We start from the raw sequence: 15,711 nt of genomic DNA on the forward strand, positions 1-15,711 counted from the left end.
AGGGCGCATACTTTGAATAAAATATTTGTTATCATTCTCTTGAAATAAATGTGTTTTTTTCTTGAAAAAATACCGGTTTCATATGTATACACCTGGTAAGGATATCTGCCTAGCGCTACGGACCCTAATAACTAGGAAAAAGTATGAATATTTGTCTATTAGAAGTCTAGCTAATATTTTCCTCGAATTTTTCGTCCTCGAGTGCAACAGAAAAGTGCAAGTTGCATATTATTTGCACACAGATGAAGTATGAAAAAATGTATAAACGCTGTCCTTGTCAATCATATCTCTAAAACGCTGCTAGTGTGCTCCTTTAGGCTTCGCATATAATGAGTAAGGCAGAACATGAATTATGCATATACGTCAATCAAAAACCATTTCTGTGTAAAATGAAAACATCAATTTATAGAACCTAACATAAAGCATTTCTAAAGAGTCATTTATAGTTGTTTATTATTCACAAATTATTATTATTAAAGAAATTCTATAAATGGAATATTACATCTTATTGTCTTTTAAGTGTTTTGCATCTTATTATCGTGGTTGTATGAGCAAAGACGTGTCCAAATGAAAAAATTCTATTTTCCAATAAAATCGTAGAGAAATTTCATTGTTTGAAGATAAAAAATTAGTTCTGTTAAAGCAATCTTAAGTCGTAGAAGAATGTGGAAGTTTATTTTTTTTGAACATACTCACAAATTCTTTCTTTAACATCTATAACTTTCGACGCAATTGAAATATAACTATTCTGGAGATGTCTCTTTGAAATCCGTCGAAAAATCCTAAAAGGTTTAAAAATTAACTGAATGACATCTATATTTTTAAGAATATCATACTTTAAAGTCCAAAATGCTCTGGAAATAGTGGAATAAAAAAAAAGAATAATTTTTAAAAAATAAATCGTACTGTAAGTATCTCATTTTCAAGTTTTATGTTAGGCATATATTGACTTAACGATAAAATAGTTTAATTTAAAACCCAGAAATACGAATCTTCAACAAAAGTCTATTTCTAACTGAGAAAAAAATTTCCACATGAAAATTTGAAATTTAAAACAAATAGTTGAATTTTTTAACTAAAAACATCATTTTTGAATCAAAAGGTTAAACTTTCAAACCAATAAAAATTAAGGTTGAACCAAAAAAAGTTTAACTTTTAACCAAACACTTGAATTTTCAACCAAAAAAGAAATTAATTACTTATCGACAGAGATTATTGATCAGCGTATATCAAAAACTTAAGGTATATATCATCGCATTGTATTATCACAATTAGGCTATTTAGTCTATAATTCGCCTCGACTGTTGGGTATTAGATTCAATAAAAAAAGAGATAAATTTTTAATAAAAGCACTGAATTTTTGAAGCTAAAAGGTCCATTTATTTGAAAAAATTAATTAAATCAAGTCAAGAAACATAAATCTCCAAAGATTCAGTTGTGTTTCATATTATTACTATTTTCTCTTATAGTAATGCTAGGAACCCGCGTGAAAAAAGTTTGCATGGCTCAAGCATGGCAAGAACTTGGAAATATCTGGCTAAAGCATGGGTCACAGCTGAATGGCAGCATGGCGCAAGCCTTGCTCCTGTCCCTTTGCCATGCTTAGGACGCGTTAACCACAAATGAATATTCGTAAGAACATATAAGTGTCAGACAAAATAAGCTTGCATTAAAAATAAAAATCTTAGGTTTGTCAATAGCCGACACGTCTCTAAATGGTAAGTTCACTACCTGGATGCACTGTGCAGTGATCCCAGATCTGAAACGAGACGTTGTCCAGTGCTATCACAGGTCTATGTCCGTGTGAATATAGTAGGAGACGATGTAAATCACTGGGTTGCGCGCGCCACCCATTTCTCCTTTTCTGAATTTAAAAACTCGAAGGTACACGATTGCCAGTCGTAACACTTCGGCGGTTCTATTTATATCTCTATCTGCTTTGAAATAAAAGGTAGAGATTGAGATTTTAATATTTCCAGATTTCGATGCTGGCAATTCTCATGATTTGAATACTTCGCGCGCCTCTTTATATGCGTATATTTTGAGGTTACGTTATTTCAAGTATAAAATATTATAAATTGTCAACGAATCAGAAAAATTTTCGACCAAGAAAATTAATGATCTACAAAAAATGACAAATTCCAAAAAAAATACATGAATTTTCAAAGAAATTATTTAATTTTAAAGTCAGAAGGACGAATAATCTACAAAAATTTGAGTTTTTTAAGCGAAAAATATGAGATTTCAATTAAAGGAGTTAAACTTTCAACCACATAGTTAAATTTTCAACCATAATTAAAAAACCTTGTTAAAAAGAAAACGTATTTTTTTTACAAAGTAGTTCAACTCTTAGTGAAATAATCGACTTTTAAACCCAAGAAGATGCACAGTTGATATTTCAACCAAACAGTTGCATTCTTGACCAAAAATGATACATTTTCAACCAAAAAGATTAAATTTCTGCCAAACAAGGTCAATTTCCAACAAAATACATGAACTTTCAACGAAATTATTTAATTTTAAAGTCAAAAAGAGTATTATCTACAAAAAACTGAATTTTTAACTCAATTTAAAGGCATACAGTTGAATTTTCAACTTCAATTATGAATCCCGGATAAGAAAACAATGAACTTTTTCACTAAGTAGTTCAACTTTAAGCGGAAAATCGAAATTTCCACCCAAAAATTATGATTTTAATTTTCAACAATACAGTTGCATTCACAACAAAACGACTTTGCAACCAAAAAATATTTACAGTTGATAATTCATCCGAAAAATGTAATTTTTAATCAAAAAGTATAAATTTTCCTTAAGACAATTTAATTTGTACAAAGAAAGACGAATTTTTAATTAAATACATGATTTTTTAACCAAAAATGGTATAGTTTAATTGTTAGTTTCAAAAATATATTTTCAACGAAAGAGATGCACCTTCAAAGAAAAAAAAAGGAAAATTTTAACAAAGTAATTGAACTTTTGATGGAAAAGAGGACTTTTTTTCACAAAGTAGTTACATTTTTAACAAAATAATTAATTTTTCAATTAAAGCATCGAAATCTGGAAATATTAAAATCTCAATCTCTTCATTTTATTTCCAAGCAGATAGAGATATAAATAGAACCGCCGAAGTGTTCCGACTGGCAATCGTGCACCTTCGACTTTTCAATTTCAGAAGAGGAGAAATGGGTTGCGCGCGCAACCCAGTCATTTACATCGTCTCCTACCATATTCACACGCACATAGACCTGGGATAGGATTGGACCACGTCTCGTTTCAGATCTGGGATCAGGGATGCATTTTGCAGTACAATTGTACTGAAACAGTACATTTTCAAACTTTGCAGTACGGAAGTATCACTTATCAAATTCCGTACAATCGAGTTAGTACATTTTTAAATGTCAGTACATTGCAGTACAAAGTAGGCGGACGACATTCATTTCTTATTTTTCAGCCAAGAAGACGAATTATTATAATTGGACGGAAAGATATATAGCAGACAGCAAAAGGACCCAAGCAGCCAACAGGAAAGAAATATGACCTGAATGACGTCAGCCGTGCAACTCCGATACCGTGGAAATTCTCAAATTTAAAGGGACTTCTCTTTCTGTCATCTAAGTTTAAAAAGAGAGGTCCGTTGGAATCCGAACATATTCACGCTTCACGGCATCGGGTTCCCACTACTGTCGTCACTCACGTTCATATTTCTTTTCCGTTGGCTGCTTGGCCGTTTTGACCACAATATGACGATAGTTCTAGATTTCTTGATAATTGTATTATATTATAATTTTAGTCCAATGTTTACTCCAAAGTTGCAAAAAGACCGGTCCAGAAGTGCTTAAACTATTTTTGATACCTTTTAGAGCTTACTTTCACAATGTCTGTAGCAGAGTTTTTGGAGAGTCTTACCCTCGCATGATGAGGAAAATTTTGAAAATTTTCACGCCAACAGTGAAAATTGGACATGTATTAAAATACCCTCCATTTATCTGTCAACGCAAGAGTATACTTCGCAACAAGTCATTGCTACCGAAAGAACTACCATTTTCTGAGGTATTTACACGAATAGTGGGATGAAAAGACTTTGAAGGAAAAAGAGAACTCATGTCAGCAAATGCAGACCTGCAAAAAGACGGAACAAACAACCGCAGCAAAAGATCTCGAATTGATCCTAACGATGCCCTTCAATTCTGCCCTAAAAAAACTGGAGTTGAGTCATCCAAAGAGCTCAATGACTTCTGGCAAAGTTCCGAACACACAAATTAATCATAAATACTCTTATTTTTTACTACTTTATAAATTGCATTTTTTTGTTCCATTCTTCTTTTTCAGTATTATTACTAGATCATATTTTGCATAATAAAGAAGAATATGCTTATATGCTTTTAAAATTTCCCGCCCAAAACTATGTTAGTACGCATTCAGTACACTGCCCGCTTCAGTCAGTACAATCTTAGTACAATTTTCGGCTGAGTGCAGGACATCCAGCCGAACCTCTCGATGCATCCCTGTCTGGGATCACTGGCACTGTGTCGCACACCAGGTAGTTTCGCGCGTATTCTACGAGAACTTTAAACAAATTTTAATTTTTCGTAGAAAACGTTTTAAACTACCCTGTGTTTGACCAGGAGTACCCGGATCGTCGACAGACAATTTTTAGTAATTTTGGCTGTTGAAACAATCTAAATTTTCACAAAGTTCTCGTAGAATACGTACTAAGCTACTTGGGGAGCGACCTGGTGCACCCGGCTCGTCGAATCACCATTTGGAATTGTTTTCATTATTCACGAAATTATAATTTTTTTAATGTTCTTGTAGAAAACGTTTTAAACTACATTGTGTTCGACCTGGAGTACCCAGATCGTCCACACACAATTTCTAGCAATTTTGGCTGTTGAAACAATCTAAATTTTCAAAAAGTTCTCGTAGAATACGTGCTAAGCTACCTGGGGCCCGACCTGGAGCACCCGAGTCGTCGACTGACCATTTGGAATTGTTTTAATTATTCACAAAATTTAAATTTTTAAAAAGTTCTCGTAGAATACGTATTATAGTACCTGGTGCTCGACCTGGTGCACCCGGATCGTCGGCTAACAATTTTTAGTGTTGAAAAGTTCTATAAAAAAAATGTGCTACACTACCTGGTGCGCGAACCGGTGCGGTGCACCCGGGTAGCGAACCTACCATTTAGAAACGTGTTGGCTATTGGCAAACATGAGATTTTTATTGTTAACGCAGGCTAATTTTTTCTTATACTTACATGTTCTTAAGAATATTTATGTGTTTAGCGCGTCCTAAGCATGGGAAACGACATGTTTTTAAGAAATTCTCATATTTTCTTTGAATTTTTACTTTAGAACAAATAATAAATTTTAAAACTAATTTAAACAAAAAGGCTGGCAGTAAGTACATACTTCAAGAAAAATTCACATTTACTATGATCTATATAGAAAATTTTAAGAATATTTCAAATGTCTGTTATATTTCAGAAAAATATATTTGCAAAAATATAAAAAATAAAAAAAATAGTGTAGTGATTGTATAATAGTAAATATTTGTGTGCTTAAACATGTGAGAAAATATTAGAGTATAATAGGAATAATATAATAATACAAAAGTTTCATTTTTTTTGGCGAAAAATCGGTATAAAATTTAAGGTATATTTTTTTCCGTGTGCAAAATAACTTGAAACATTACGCAAATGTCACTATGTCTTCTTCTTGCTCTACTCTTGTTAATTATCCGTCAAATAATTTTATTCTGTACAGGAAGGTAGAGTGTGGAGCGATAAATTAGAAACAAAAACTAAGCCTCTATTTAGACGTCCCAAATGGAAGATTTACAAAATTGTGCCCATAAGAGCGCTAAATTACGGGCAAAAATCGTATTGGAATATCTCTACTTCTCAACCGTAGCCCCTACAAATATTAGCGTGAAGAGTGTCAAAGTAGAGTCTATATTTCGACTCGTGCGATCTTATTAATAGTGCTTACAAGTAAACTGTAATCAACGTCGGTTTTGTGGAGAATAATGTTCGAATAACTATCATCGCTGAGCGAATCTATTTGAAATTGGGAAAGCTTAATTAGCAATTTAAAAATTATTAGTTTTTATTTGATTTGAATTTAACACAAATGATTTAACTTTTAAACGCTTTGATTATAAAAAAGTTTTAATATCACAATTTTTGTGAATATAAATTTTTTCAGATTAAAATGAAGTTCGAATTCTTTAAGTTTCAAGGTTCAAAAGTCGAATTTTTTTTTCATTTTTAATGTATCTCATTTAAAATTGTTATTTAGTTTAAAAGTTTCTTTATCATAATTCAATTCATTCATTGATTTTATAACAATTCTCCTAATTAGCTAGAAGTTCAAATTATAATTTCGTTCTGTAATAACAATTTTAAATTCTAGAATTTCAGAAGCTTTAACTTTGAAAGATTCAATTTAGTTCTCAACATTAAATTGTAAAATCTTGATCGCTTTGAATTCTTAATTGTTCAAATTCCAAAGTTTGCAATTTTAAATTATTGAATTTTAAACGCTTTTAAGTATAAATAATTTTCAGTGATCTAATCTTAAAATATTCAATTTTTAAGGTTTTGACATTGCCGTATTTTCTAAATTTTTAATCTGAAATCATTCAATTTCGTGATTCTTTGATTCAAAAGAAAATTGTGTGAAAGGAAAATATATTTTTTCAGAATCTGTGGTAACTAATTTGGAGTTATTTTTGTGGTACAGAAAAAACTCAATACATAAGATTTGTATCTTTCTTACCCTTTTCTTTTGACGTTTCTTTTCGTGTGTTTGATACCTTTTTGGGAGGGTGTTGGATCTGGGTTTTATATAACTATTTTTAAAATCTTAACGCTGGTTTGCATTTTTCCTTTTGCTTGCAGCCACCAGATTAGGGCAAACTTTTTTTCTCTTGAAGACATTTCGATGTTATCACTTTAATATTTATTATTTAAAACCAATTAAACTGTTGCTTTCAGAAACTGCGGTGATGGAATTTTAGAGAAAACAACAAAGTATATCTCACGATGGCGCAGGCTTCGAGGCAACGACGCCACATATTGGAGTGACTACGTAGGAGCTAGTAGAATAAACAGCCGCAAAGTGGGGACAATACTTCTACTTGGAGCGTCAAAGTAGGGTCTATATTTCGACTCGCGGATAGTTATTCGTGATAAACTCTAATAACATGTTTGAACAATCATGTTTTTTATCTTGTATTATTGATTAATGATTACCTCACTGAGTAAAAATTTCACAAAAAGTGTGAAATTTCATAAAAAAAACCGCAACTAACTAGCATTAATATGGGAAAAGATATTTATAAACAATACTGATTATTTAGACATTTATTTTCGTTAAGTTTTTATGATTTTTACTTTGCTCTACGTGAAAAGTGATATTACCTAAAATAATAATAATTTGATTAAACAGTTATATTTGTTAAATTGAATTAATTTTTACCTTTGAGTGAAGAGTAGACAAAAAGTTGAAAATTTTAGAAAAAGTCTTAAGTATAGGAGATAGTTACAAACAACAATGAATTATTTAAAAAATTATTTTTGTTATATTTGATTAATGTTTAACTTGTTCTATGTTAAAAGTGGACAAACGTTTAAAAATGTCAGAAAATGCGAAACTTTCTACTAAAATTGAAAAAGAATATTATTATAAATAATGATGAATTATAGAAGAATGTTTATTGACTTGTATAATTTATATCAGCAAAAAGTATTATTTCATGGATTAGAGAGAATTTACATTTTAAAAACAGCAAAAAAGCATAACTGGCACCAAAAACTCGCAAAACTAAAATTTACACTGATGGGATTTTTCTTTGAGAGCCTATGACTCTATGCTTGCGGAACCACTCTGTATCACTTTTTTTAATAAATTTATTTTTTGTAGATTCGAACAAGTTTGTTGGCAACATTCATGAAAATACGATAAGAAATATGAACCATTCTGTTAGAAGCTCTGCAAAGGGCACTTTTTTCCGCAGAAGGTGAAAAAGAGACGATCAATTAATCAAAAAGGTGTGAGTAATGTCAGTGACTAAAGTATCCTAATAATGCGTGTAAGAGAGAGTTTTTAATTTTTCTAGAGGTTTCTGTTCTGCCTTTGATTGATGATCTTATGTTGTTAATGAAATTTGCAGTGCACCGTAATCGAAGCTCAGAATTTTCAGTCACCGGAGCTTACTTTGGGTAGGAAAACCATTAATGTAGAACCATTATAAATTATCTCCTTCGTAGTTTATTACTCTGCAGATTGGCCTCTCAGTACGTAGCTAGTTATTAATTAATATTTTGGATATTATTATCAATGAGATGTCAGTCGCGTCAGGTTCCCTTCATCTGCTTCTTCACTCACAACTCCCTCTTTACTACACTTCTTTTTCGCGTTGCGACGTAGAGGGAGAGGACCCAATCTTCCGTTTTGGTCTGTCTTTAAAATCGTTGCGCCTCGGCATGGAATTGGAGAGTACTACATTTTGTCTTGAGGAAGAGGCACGAAAATGCAATTAATCTTTTTGGACGATCATTAATTTTTTTAACTGTAAATTTAATTAATCCTGTTTTCGTAGAAAATTTATCTGCTTTAGATGAAACTTCAACTATTTGTTTGCAAATTGATGTATTTTCTTAAAAATTCGAAATTTTTGCTAGAAAATTAATCTTCTCGTTTGAAAATTTTACTTTTTTTTAATTTTAAATAAAAATATTTTTTAGTTAAAATATCAGTTATTATATTTTTCGCTGAGATTTCAGTTTTTAGATTAAAAATTGAACTAACTTGTCATAAATTAGTTTTTTGTTTGTTAAAAAGTAATTTTTTAACTAAAAATTTAACAATTTGGTGGAAAAAGAATCTTTTTGTTTTAAATATCAGCTACATGGTAACAAATTTCGCATTTAGATAAAAATGTAACTGCATTCTTGAAAATTTGTTCTTTCTTTGTTAAAAATGTATATTTTTGCGTTGAAAATTCTTCATTTTGGCTTGAAAATTGTACATTTTTTTAGAAAATTCAACTGATTTGTTATTTTACTTTTTCAATTCAAGTATTTCCTTAAAAATGTATGTAATTTATGCAAAACTCGTCTATTTCGATAGAAAATTAATATTTGTTCGTTAAAAAACCCAACTTTTTGCTATAAACTGAATCTATTTTAGTTGAGGATTGAACTCCTTTTTTTTAATTTGTCTTTTTATTCAGTTCAGGATTTCACCAAATCCTCTCTAACCCCAAATCGTTTGATGTTATTTTTGGGTGACTGCTGAATTCACAAGAATGTAGTCGGAAAAAATTATGTGAAATAATGACGCTCAAAACATTTAAACCCTAACAAAGGGGCGTGCGTGCTTCTGAATTTCAGAATAAATTTTTTTGTAATTTATGCACAGCTCCTGGCTTGTCATGAATATAAGTATAAAGAAAAACAAATATCTTATGAATAAAATTTACCTAAATTAAAAAAAGTATCATTTTCGCTCATTTAAAAAAAATGATAACTTGAACACAAATTCTTTTTTATGAGCATGTTTGACTTCGCTGCGGCTCCGTGGGATAATTTTTTATTAAAAAATTCGATAGATATTTTAATTTGCAATAAAGCGTAACCACTTTTCAGCAGTAGCAGTTTTTGATTTTTCAATCTGGTATTTTGTCAAGGTGCCATCTTTCATATTAAAACTTTTAACATGGGTATTCTTAAATTGCATTTTAAAGAATTTAAAAGTTGGCTCCCTGAACTTAAAATCCTGTAAAAGAAGAAATATAATCTTAGCAGATCTAAGTATCAAGAAAGAATCCGGAGAAAGCGATAGACACCGAAAATTAGAAAAAATTTTATTTATATAGTGTCAATAAACACTGATATCCTGTAAAAATCAATATTCAGCAGAGTAAATATCGGCACGTCGGAAAAAAATAACAACATAACCTGCAAACTGTTAAAAAGCGTTCGTGTCGTACGTGTGGTGACCTTTTAAGGGGAGAGTGCACTTATCGGACGGCAAGATATCGGACTTCTACTGTAACACAATTCGCATTTTTCTCTACTGCAATTGAAATAAAACTAAGGTTTAATTTACCTTGCCCATTTGAAACGCGAATGAATAGTTTTATGAAAAGAACATCAGCGCATAATAAGCCGGAAATCCCTAATGGACAAACTAAGTAACGAGATAATTATAAAAGAATGTGGTGCAGAAGAGACGCTAGTAGACACATGGGAAAGAAATCGGTTAAGATGGTTCGGACATGTTGAGAGAATGCCAAATGAACGACTAACGAAACAAGTGTATCAAGGTAAAGTAAATGGCAACGTGCCCAGAGATAGACCGCGGAAAGAATGGTTAGAATGTGTGAATGAGACCCTACTTAGAAGGGACATAAGAAGTCACAGAAACACGAGAGCCTGCATGAAAAAATGCATGGACATAAAAAGAGAGATTTAAAGAATTTCGATTAATCATATTATTATATTTAAAAAGGAAAATAAATTTATTTCCTCTACCTTATTCAATAAATAAAGAATCAAACTTTTTTCATCTTTTATATATTTTCTACTATTATACGATTCACAATTTGTGCAATTTTAATTGCATTCTTTAAATTTATACAACGCTTTCAAATTTTTTAGCGTGAATACTGTTATAAGTTTATGTTTTAATGATAATGAACCTAATTATCAATATCGAAAATCATTTTCAAAAAAATACTTTTTGTGAATTTATTTTTTTCGAAAGTCTCGTCTGCGCGTGGAGAATAACTCATACATACTTTGGGCACTTTTAAATTGTTTAAAAATCTTTAAAATCCGATAAAATCTCATAAAACCTTTCAAATTTCTGAAAATGTATTGAAATGTCTTCAATCATTTAAAAATTTTTATAAATCCCTTAAAATTCTTTAAGATTCCGTGAAATCATTTTAGATACTTTTTAAATCTTGAAATTGTTTAAATCCCTCATAATATTTAATAAGCGATGGAGATCCATTTAAATCTTTGAAAATCGGCCAAAACCCTCGAAATTAAGTGATATATTTCGAAATATTATGAGATCTCTTGAAATTCTTAAAATAGATTATAATGTCCATAAATCCTTTGAGAAATTAATTTATATACTTTATTAAGGTCTTCAACATTTCTTAAAATGCTTTTTAGTACCGTGATTAGAGACTTCGTGAAATCTTTTGAAATCCTTTACAATTTTTGATTATATATTGGGATTTTTGTAATCCGTGAAATATTTTGAAAGGCTTTAAATCGCTAAAAATTTTCTAAATTGCATGAAAATCTCTGATAATGCTTTCAAATCAGAGGAAATCTCTCAAAATCGGGTTAAATCTTTAAAATTCTATGATACAGTGGAGCGCAAAAGTTTTGGGCTAAGCACATTTTTGACTAAAAGCAGTTTTGACAACAAGCAGTTGCGAAAAATTAAATTTATACAAAATTTCAGTATCTTATTGAACTACAAAACTACAACATTTACATATTTTTAATGAAGTTTGTTGATAATTCCATTCACATTGTTTGTAACGACAGTGTTCAAAAATAATGGGCCACACTTATCCCATAGGTTCATAAAATAGTTAACGTTCATAAAATCAACATGAAAGTTATTATTCCGTTGCTTATTGACTAATACTTTGTAGCCATGCGCTTAGCAGCAATTAGGGATCGTCCACAAATTACGTAAGACGTTTTTGTTTTGTTTGAATAAAGACGAGCATAAAATTGCTGTGAAGTTGAGAAGGACACAACGATATAAACAAAAGAAAAACGTCTTACGTAATTTGTGGACGATCCCTTACAGCAGCACATCGTCGAGGCATTGAATCAACTAAGCGTTTAACGTAGTCTTTCGGTACTTTTTCCCATTCTTCCTGAAGAGTTCGCCATAAGTCATCCTTGTTCGAATGTTTCTTCATTCCAACATGTCTTCCGAGTATGACCCACAAATTTTCAATCGGATTTAGGTCTGGAGATTGAGCTGGATGATCCAGGCGCTTCACTTTTCGCCCTTTCAAAAATTCCTGAACCAGCTTCGACTTATGTTTCGGATCGTTATCTTGCTGGAAAATCCAATTTTTGGGCATTTTTCTTCTAGAATATGATAAAAATTTTTCTGCCCTAATATCTCGATACATAATTTTGTCCATGATGCCTTCAATCTTGTGCAGTGGACCTACTCCTTGCGAAGACACAGCGCCCCAAACCATGACTGATCCACGTCCGTGTTTGACTGTTGGAATTTGATACCGAGAATCGCATCTGGTATTTTTCGCAAGTTGTACATACTATACTTCTTATCATCATTTCCGAATAGATTGAACTTCGATTCGTCAGAAAAAAGTACTTCAGCCCACTGCTCCGGAGTCCAGTGTTGGTATTTCTTCGCAAAATTTAATCAGGTCTTCTGATTTTTCTTGCTGATCAAGGGTTTCTTAACAGTAACGCGTCCGAACAGTCCCATATCGTTCAAACGACGAGCCATTACATTGGATTTTAAATATATGAAGGTATCTCGTAATATTCAGAAAGAGTTCAAGGACTTTCATGGATTTTAAGGGGTTTTAAAGGATTTTAAGTGGATTAAAGGGGTTTCGAAAACCATGACTGAAACGACGTGCTCCTACTCACGTTGGCAAGGTTTTCATCGCGGAGTTCATTGGCAATTTCAGATGCTGTCTTCTTGACATCAATTGTTGATTTGCGTTTAATGATTTTGTCAACACGAATTGGCGTTTTCCGTGGTCTACCAGATCGTGGGAGGTCCAGTAGACTCTGGGTAGTACTGAATTTATCAATTAATCTATTTACAGTACTTTTACCAATTTTCAATGAGGCAACAAATTCACGAGAAGTCTTCCCTTGTTCAGAAAGATTTAACACAGCTTCCCGAATCTCATGGGTCGTATGTCTCGGCATTTTGACTTCAGAATGACTTGATCTGATAGGTTAAACAACTGACAAACGCGAGGAATCGAAGTTGTTACAATAGCATCGCTTCTAGAGATATCTGAACATAGTGGCCCAACACTTTTGCAAATGTCAATATGGAATATAATCGAAAAAAAAACAATGGAATTTTTTTTCAAAACTTGTTACCTAGCTTAATATTTGGTACAAATAGTATACATAATTCCCGCATCAATGGATTTTTACTCGAGTTCGCCTTTGAAGGAATAGATCAGAAAAAAAATGTGGCCAAAACTTTTGCGCACCACTGTATATTAGAAAACACTACTTTCACATTTCCTTTAATCTTTTCAATTCTAAGGAAATCCTACAAAATTCACGGATATAATTTGGAATCTTTTAAATCTCTTAAACGATGTCTTGCAGATCCGAGAGATTTTCGGAAATTTTTTCATATCACAAAATTCTTTAAGATTCTGTAAAATTATTTGAAATCCTTAAAATTGCCTGAAATCTTTGAAATTCGGAGAAAATTTCCTAAAATCCCAAAAAATCGGCTAAAATCCTTGAATGTCGTGAATTATTTCGAAATTTTACGAGATCCCTTGAAATATTTCCAAGCTATTATTATAATATTTGGAAATTATTTAAAATAAGAATAAATCTTTTGAAATTTTATAAAATCCTTTAGAATGCATGGATATATTTTGAAATTTCTGAAATCTCTGAAAATGCTTTTAAATCCCACGAAAAATTCAAAATCCTTTAAAATGTCTTAAAATACTTCCGAGTTTCCGTGAAAAATTTTGATATATCGCTTGCAATCTTCAAAATCCCATAAAAATTCCTTATATCCTTTTAAAATCATTTGAAATTCCTTAAAATCTCTGAAAATCGACTACAATCCTTGAAACTCCTCGAGATATTAAAAAACATTACGACTTTTATTTGAATCTTTCAAATAATTTCAAATATTCGAAAAAATTTAAAAATTAAACCTTTGAATATCTGAGGAAATCCTCTAAAACCCATGAGTATAATCTTTAATCTTTGAAATCTCCTATAATGCTTTCAAGTCCCGCGAAATTTTCGAAACCCCTTTAATCCACTTAAAATCCTTTAAAACCCCTTAAAATCCATGAAAGTCCTTGAACTCTTTCTGAATATTACGAGATACCCTCATATATTTAAAATCCAATGTAATATTCGGAAATCCTTTGAAATCCGGATGAATTTGTTAAATACCTTGAATTTTTAAAAATCCCACAAAAATACATTTTGATCTTTCAGAATCCCTAGAAACTCCTTAAGATGTCTGAAAAATATCTAAAGTCCTTGAAATTCAGTAAAATATCTTGAAATGTTTCCAGATCCCTTGAAATCTTCAAAATCCATTTCAATATTCGTAAATACTTTGAAATTCCATTAAACCTTTTGAAATCATGGGAAATAATCTAAAATCCATGGATATACGTTTTAATATTTGATATCTCTTAAAATGCTTTCAAGTCCCGTGAAATCTTTGAAGTCTTTTAAAATGCTTCCAAGTCCCGTAAAATTTTCGAAATCTCCTTAAATCACTAAAAATCATTTCAAATTCCTTAAAATCTGTGGAAATCCTTCAAAACCCTTAGAAAACGATCAAAATCATTTAAATATTTTGAAATATTACAAGATCCTAACATGTCTTTAAAATCCAGTATAATATACGAAAATTCTTTGAAATTAAGATAAGTTTGTTAAATTTCTTGAAATGTTCAAAGTCCTATAAAAATCCCTTTTAATCCTTCCGAATCCGTAATAATCTCTTAAGATTTCTAAAAATAGTGTAAAATTCTTGAAAATCTGTAAAATATCTTAAAGTATTTCCAGATCCCTTGAAATTTTCAAAATCCATTATAATATTCGGAAATCCTTCGAAATTTCGTTAAAACTTTTGAAATTTTATGAAATTTTCTAAAATCGATGGATATACGTTGCAATCTTTGAAATCTCTTAAAATGCTTTCAAGTTCTGTGAATTTTTTGGAAACCCTTACAATCTCTCAGTCTGTTAAAATCTCTTAAAATTTGCAATTTTTAGAAATCTTTAAAAATATTATGAAATTTCTTCAATTCTTTCAAAACATTCGTAAATCTCATTGGTAATTCTTTAATATTATGTGAAATCTTTTTCAACCCTTTAAATCTTTGAAATCCCATGCAATCTTTTAGAATCCATGAAAATCGGCGTAAAAGGTGACTTTGAACTTCACAAATCAAATACCTAAAACAAAATCAAACACAAATTAAATCAATTAATCAGCAACACAGCAGTACGATTGCAGCTCGACTTTCGAACGTTTCTTGAGTAGTTTTCTCTATTTTCTTCTTCGGTCCTATTCCTTCTATCTGAACGTGTTGTACCGTTTTTGTGGGCCTTACACGAGGCAACTCCACACTAGGGGCATGTGCTCAACGATAGTTCGATTGAATTCCTAGCGCCAAAAAGTAGATTTAATTATCGGCGAAGGGATGCAATTAGCTTTTTGTACATTCCGCCCCCTCCTTTTCTCCGAGAGTTCACGTAGATTCAAGAGAACTCCGACTCAAAGGGGATTCTTGCGAGAATTAAATGTCAATCAAGCGTGACGTTCATTAAGCTGCGCTGTTTGTTTTCGCTTTTTTTTTCTTTTGTAGGGAAAAGAGAGAAAGAATGAGAGGTCGGTCGATCACACGTTTTTACCAACACCGATAATTGCCCCTGCATATACTGGATTT

Source organism: Belonocnema kinseyi, chromosome 9 (assembly GCF_010883055.1).
Source record: "Belonocnema kinseyi isolate 2016_QV_RU_SX_M_011 chromosome 9, B_treatae_v1, whole genome shotgun sequence".
In the NCBI taxonomy this organism is placed as follows: domain Eukaryota; kingdom Metazoa; phylum Arthropoda; class Insecta; order Hymenoptera; family Cynipidae; genus Belonocnema; species Belonocnema kinseyi.